Source organism: Corvus brachyrhynchos, unplaced genomic scaffold (assembly GCF_000691975.1).
Source record: "Corvus brachyrhynchos isolate BGI_N302 unplaced genomic scaffold, ASM69197v1 scaffold69, whole genome shotgun sequence".
In the NCBI taxonomy this organism is placed as follows: domain Eukaryota; kingdom Metazoa; phylum Chordata; class Aves; order Passeriformes; family Corvidae; genus Corvus; species Corvus brachyrhynchos.
Window position 1 is genome coordinate 4,979,018 of NW_008240228.1, and position 6,463 is coordinate 4,985,480.

The 6,463-nt window shown below is 46.3% G+C and overlaps 1 long non-coding RNA gene across 1 annotated transcript in view; it reads right to left on the reverse strand.

The window, feature by feature from the left end:
• Positions 1 to 6,463, reverse strand: part of LOC108449364 — a 174,019-nt gene that overhangs the window by 19,745 nt on the left and 147,811 nt on the right. Inside the window, exons 4-5 of the long non-coding RNA XR_001865529.1 lie at positions 2,976 to 3,166; positions 551 to 600 (exon numbers count right to left, since the gene is read on the reverse strand). This is a non-coding gene — a long non-coding RNA (uncharacterized LOC108449364). The remainder of the gene's footprint in view (positions 1 to 550; positions 601 to 2,975; positions 3,167 to 6,463) is intronic.

Genomic DNA, 6,463 nt, shown 5'->3' on the forward strand with positions numbered 1-6,463 from the left:
GCTCCCTTGTCCCCCCCACTTGCCCAGTCAAGCACAAAGCAGCCATGGCAGCACCCGGGATTCAGACACAGCTCCTTGGGCACGGGAGTGATGCCCCATCATTCCCGTTGTCCCAAAGCCCAGGCACCAACAGTGCAATTGCTGCTGTCAGTATCAACTGGAAAGTGCCATTGATAATGTGCCAGTGCAAGTCAGCAACATTTGACTGTACAGACTGAGCCTGCAGCAAAATCCTCGCTTCTCTTCCCGTTTGTTCCGAACAGAGCTTCCCAGCAGACTCTCACCAGGCACAGGCTAGGCAGCCACACTGGGCATTGGTGCCACATCAGCTCAGGGACTCTTTGCTTTGCGGGGTGAGCAAAGATTTTCTGATGCCACGAGCAGCTTCTTCCCTCTGTGAGCGGCCAGCAGGGACCACAGCATTCTTTTGGGATGGATTTACAACATATGGAGATGCCAAAGGGGAGGGAAGACGTTTGACCCTATCAGGACCTGAATGCAGACTCAGAACCAGGCTAGGACATTCTGGAGTTGGTTTTGTGAGAAATACCTGTTTTTCAGGATGCAGCCATCTGGCAGATTCCCTTCTTCTCTTTCAACCTGGAAAGAGAGATGGAGCAGTTAATGGGGGAACAGAAAGGCCGTGCAAATTACAAGCTCTGTGGAAAGTTTCTGTGCAAATAACAGTTTAACACTAAGAAGTTAGGTTAAAATGGTTTCAAAGTCTAAAATTAGTTACATTTAAAACTAACAGCATATGCTTTTATTGTCTCTGATCTAAAATATAATCCCAGGAGGCTGTGGAAAGCATGCAAATTACAGAAAGCTAATTTGCTCCAACAGCGACACCTCCCATGTAGTTGGGAGGTCTATTAGACCCAGTGTACTCTCCATTATTTGCATATTGATAGCACCTGCTGAAATACTTTGGGATTTACTTTTCCTGCCAGCAGAGGGACAAAACAAACAAAAAATTTATATAAAAGTCCTTTCATACAGATTTGATGAACAATAAAATACTCAGACACTGCAAAGAATGCCAAATTAGTGAGAGGTAATGGGGTAGGATTGCAATGCCATCTGTGATTTTCAGAGAAACTGGACTGCAAGTCTGCTAAAAAAAAAAAAAAAAAAAAAAAAAAGAAATATCCCAAACCAAAAAACCCCCAAACAACAACAACAAAAAAATCCCTGGAAAGTGCTGGGTAATTTGAAATAGCTCACTTGGCTCAAGTCTGAAAATGGAAAAGTTGAACTAAAGAAATCCAGACACTGCAGCAAGAAAAAAATGAAAAACATGACAAAAAAATCCTACACATCCACAAGCCCTGAAAGCAGAACCCCCCAAAGTGGACCTTGATTAAAAATCTACAAAACCCTAGGCTTTGATATTAGCCAGGCCTGCAAGGCCTAGTCTCCTGCACATAAAACAAAAAATAAATTAAAACCAGCTACAGCCTGAGATTTACTTAACGAGCCAACTTCCAGTCTCTGCTCATGACCACTGCTTCCCCTCCTGGCCCCTGAGCTATAAAAAAAGCCCCTTGTATATTCCTATAGCTCATCTTCCTCAGGGTGAGGGTGAGAGCAGCTTCCTCTCCACAGTAGCACATGGAAAAAGCTCCTTTTCCAGCGCCAGGCTGAGCCAGAGCCGCGGGTGGGATGTGCAGCACGTGCCTCTCTCTGCAGAGCGGATTTGGGAAGCTGACCAGGGAGACAGCGACATTCCCCAGCACCTCTTTTTCCAAACAGGCGGTTGGTCTTCCTAAAGAAGCACCGGCCACGTGCTCATCTACCCCTCAACAGTTACAAGGGGCCTCTATTCCCTGTGCTTTAATTCTGATTATGCACCCTCTCTTTTAACAGGCAAGGAAAGGCCCACCAGAGTTACTCACTGCTGGTGTGCCAAATTCCCGCAGCATTTTAACTGCCATCGTATTCCCAAACCAAGGAGGCAATTGACTTTAAGTTAAAATGTTTAAATTGTTCTCTATGCATTAAAAAAGCAGTGAAAGAGCGTTGCATGCAGGACAACAAAGCAGGGAAAAGTGCAGCAGGAGAGCCACTGACTCCATCCCTTGGCACTGTGTTACCTGTGCCAGGGGAGTGGAGAGGAGGAGGGATATTGCTGGGAAATACATTATTGTTGGGAAATACATTATTACTGGCCTCTCCTCACCACAGACAGAGCCCAGTGTGTCTTTGGGCTCTGCACAGCCAAGTGAGACCTCTGAAAAACTTGCTCAGTGTCAGTGCTAATTACTGGAGGAGGCAATCAACATTCCAGCAACAGGGACCCCTGAAATGCTGCAGACAGGCAGCTCCCACCATGGCCATCAACAAATGCCAATTCCTGTTAATGCCCACGGACTCCTGAATGCTGCAGCACTGGTAGCCAGCACTATTAGCTGGGAGCTAATTAGCAGTAAGTTGTAGGACTAGTTAAAGTTTCAGGATGGCAACCAGATGCAAAGCAGAGGGACTCGGAGCTTGTGATCACTGCTGGAGATAATTTCCAGCACAGTTTTGCATCGAAGGAACCTCTAAATAGCTGGAAGGGAAAGGGATGACCAGAACAGTTCCTGGGAAGCCTCAGCAGTTCAGGGCACTAAGAACCAGCTCAGAACTGTGACAAACTGAGCCCACAAGCAGCACTTGGGAATCCACAGCACATTCCTGTGTTTGGAGAGGTGAAGCATTGAGAGGAATCTGTCCTCTCACAGCCAGGAACAGATCCTGCCCTGGCGTACAGCAGGGCCTGGAGATACGTGCTGGTACTGCCTGTCGTGTGTGTGGCAAAAAACGTCCTGTGCTGCCCCACAGCCCCTCTGTGAAGTGTGCTCCCAGCCACAGAGAGCTGGCCATTTGTAATGGCAGCAGTAAAAATAAAAGTAATAATGATGCAAAAAAGCCACCCTGGAAAGCAAAACCCAGGGCATTCCCTGTTGTAACAAATTACGCTGGATGTTCCTTACCTGAAATTCCGTGCGCAATTAGCAAACAGAATTCTCCACAAGTGCCTCTATGCCCCACTCTCCTTGTGGTGGTTTTGGCAGCCACATTCCCAGCCTGCAGTTTGCCATCCAGCAGCTTCCAAACCACAGCTTTTTCTTCTTTTTTTTTTCCTGATGAAGTTCATGGCAGACAGTGTTTTACCACCTGCACGCTGGGGGAGAAAGAAAGCAAGGGGGAGAGGATCAATATATACAGTGTGTTTATATTCAGCAAGAGCATGTTGCAGAGTGGGGAGCTGTGATGTGTGTGCTTGCATTGTCTAGGAAAGGATCCTTAGTGGCACTGCAGTTGGAAAAATTAATGGAAGATCAGGGGACTGTCTTCAGTGACAAACTTTCACCTGCTAAGTTACAATTCTGTCATAGGAAATGATATCTTGGACTGCAACTAATTTGTGAATCCCAGGAAAGGCAGATCACTGATTCTTCATCAGGACTGCAGGATCTGATCTATAAAAATTTGGGCCTCAGCAGGAGGTTGTGGGAAAGTGTGATTTGCATTTCAATTTTTAGTCCACTACAACCTTTAAATCTTCCTGCAGCACTATCACAATACAAGTTTTTGGTCTCAGTGTGCTCAAAACACATATCAAAAAAATAAAAAATCCTGTTACAATGGCAGTCATTTGCTAATGGGACAGAAAGTGGCATTTATGTTTGAATTGTTTCACAGACCACCATTACATCAGAGTCTTTCATCATTTTATGGGGGATCAAGTCCCCCGACACCCTCCTCGAGGACCCCATGTGGTGCTTGTCACTATCATTCCACTTGCACAAACACCCCGGCCCTTTCAATTTTTATCTGCCCAGAGCCCAGAATATGTTACATGATTTAGGTTTTGTTCTGTATGAAGAATTCACAACAAATAAAAGCCATTTTCCTGGAAAAACAAGCCTGTGAGTGACGGTTAAGGGAATTTCAGGCAGGCCCCCTTTGCAGGAGGGGCAGCAGCTCTGCCATCCCTCCCGCTGACTGATGGCACCACTCCAGCTCATCCTCCATGAAGCAGCCACCAGCACTGGCACCAATGGCAGGATGCTCACTTACTTCCCTAAAAATCTGTCTGGGTCAGGCTCCAACCCCGTGCACACGCTGGAGATGAATTATTCATGGCACAGGAGGGCTTCCCTGTGCTGCTGCTCAGTCAGGGAGGGGGCTTTGCAGAGAGAGGGGGAACATCCACTCCAGAGTCCTTCAGCCAAGGAAATGCTCTGTGAAACGCTCACAGCGTCAGAGATGGGTCTCCATGCCCACCCTGGGGGCTTGGGAAGGCAACTGAGCTGAGCTCTGGGCCAGTGCTCAGAGCTGTGGAACAGGGTTATCAATGTCCTGGCACAGCTCAGCTGCCTCTCCTTGCTCCACACAGAGCCAGGTTTTGTCCTGAAGAGCTGCACATGGCCACAAATTCAAATTTCCATTTATTTTGGCAACTGGACACCTGCTTTCTTTTGTGTAAAATACTATTGCCACTTCCTCAGGTGTGGCAAGACTCAGCAACCCCTTCTGGGGACACATTGTCCAGGAAATCAGATTTCCAGGCTCCAAAGCTCAAAGCCCAAGGCAAGGGTGCAGGAGTGCGTGCACCACATCAACATCCCACGTGTGTTTCCAAGTTTCCTTCTGCTTTTGCTGTTCCTGGGGTTGGTAGGAGCTTTCCAGTGACTTGAGCAGGACAGAGGCTGAATGAAGGACACTTTTTGTACCTGTTTCTTAAAGGCACTTCCAATCCCTCTCCCATCAATGTTGCCATGTGATTTGTTTCCTTGCCCAGTGCTCCAGGCTGGCATTTGCAAGATTGCAGCCCTTGGACTGAACTTCCACCCCAGCTGCTCCTCTCAACAAATGGAAACCAAATATCCACAGTGAAGGTTACAGCTCTTCTTGAAACCCAGGGTGAGGGGTGCTGCTCCATAGGGAAAAGGCACTCCTGTATGTGAGCTCCTCTATCCAGAGACATTTATAAGGTGATTCTACAGGATGATGAGACACTGACCCTCTGAGCTTTCTGACCTGGGACATCTCCAACAGCCACTTTTCAGAAAACCTGCTTTTGCTCCACTGAGTGTCTGAGAGCCCAGCTGGAATATCTAGGACTGAAAAAGCAGTCTGGTCCTGAACTTCCTGCTAAAAATAAATAAATAACAACCTTCACACAAAAGCAGGATAAATAATTTTCCTTTTCTTTCAGGACACGTGTTGAGAGCACAGAAAGCAGTCAGAAGTACAGCTTTTACCAACTGCTCTGCTGCTTAACATCTCTGGCATTCAAAACATACAACTTCTGTGTTTGTACTACATTTCCCTAACAGCTTACATCGAGGCCAAACACACAGCGTTCTGCAGAGGTCTTCTAAAATAAGCTTAGTTAAAAGAGCAAGGTCAATGCCCAACACATGTCAGATTCTGTGAGCAGAAATCAAGGAGTTCGGGGCAAATGGGATATGTCAGGGCTCGGTGGATTCCCATGCCAGGCTCTTTTACCAAGTTCACATTGCTGCTGCCAAAACTAGTAACAATCTCATCATGTGGACTTCAGCTTTGCAAAAGTGTCTAAAAAAACCCCCAATCTCTGCACATGGGCTACTCAGCTCAAGAAAGAAAACTAACACACAGATAAAAGTGTTTATCTGGAGATGCTACTTACTGTCCTTGTAACTGTATTTTTCTTTTAATAGGACATGTGCTGATTCCATGCTTCAGCCCTAGGCTCTATTAAAATCAAATTAAAACCATTAGTAATGTAGTTAATTCCATTTATAATATGACCATCAAGTCAAGAGAAAACATTAAAATAGAAAAATATATATAGATGAGATTTAAGAATTTTTTGAAAAAAAAAAAAAAATAGTTCCATTTGGATCTTTGCAATTTTTTTTAAATAAAAAAGGAAAAGTTTTTCCTGTGTTCAGATAAAGTAACTCTGCCTGGTCTTTTCAACCAGACCTTGCAGAATATTTGTGATTTCAATTAAAACATGCTATTGTCACTTTAGCCTCCCTCTTTGGTATTTTAAATTGATCCTAATGGCTTTACCTTAAGTGTTTTGTGTCCCATAGTGAATCCCTGTCACTTACAGCACCTCCCACTATCGCCCTCCCGAACACTCACTCCTGATAATCGCTCCTTCCCCTGCTCTCAGCGTTCTTGTTCTCCCCCCCGACTCCTCAGCTGGTTCAGGCTGCAAAGTGTTTGCTGTTTAACATCTCTCACATATGGCTTGTTGCTCTGGCACACGACAGCCACGCACTGAAAAGGAGGACAAGAGCTGCATGGAAAAGGCCGAACTGGTGGCTCTGGAGGTGGGGCTGCCTCTCTCAGTGGCTATCCTGAGGGGCAGGAAGGGCAGAGTGGGTTGGGACTGTGACCTCTCCTGCCCCATCCTCTGTGTGGGGCCGAACAGGTGCTCACCCAGGCCCGCTCGCCGCTTCCTGCTTCCTCGCAGAGC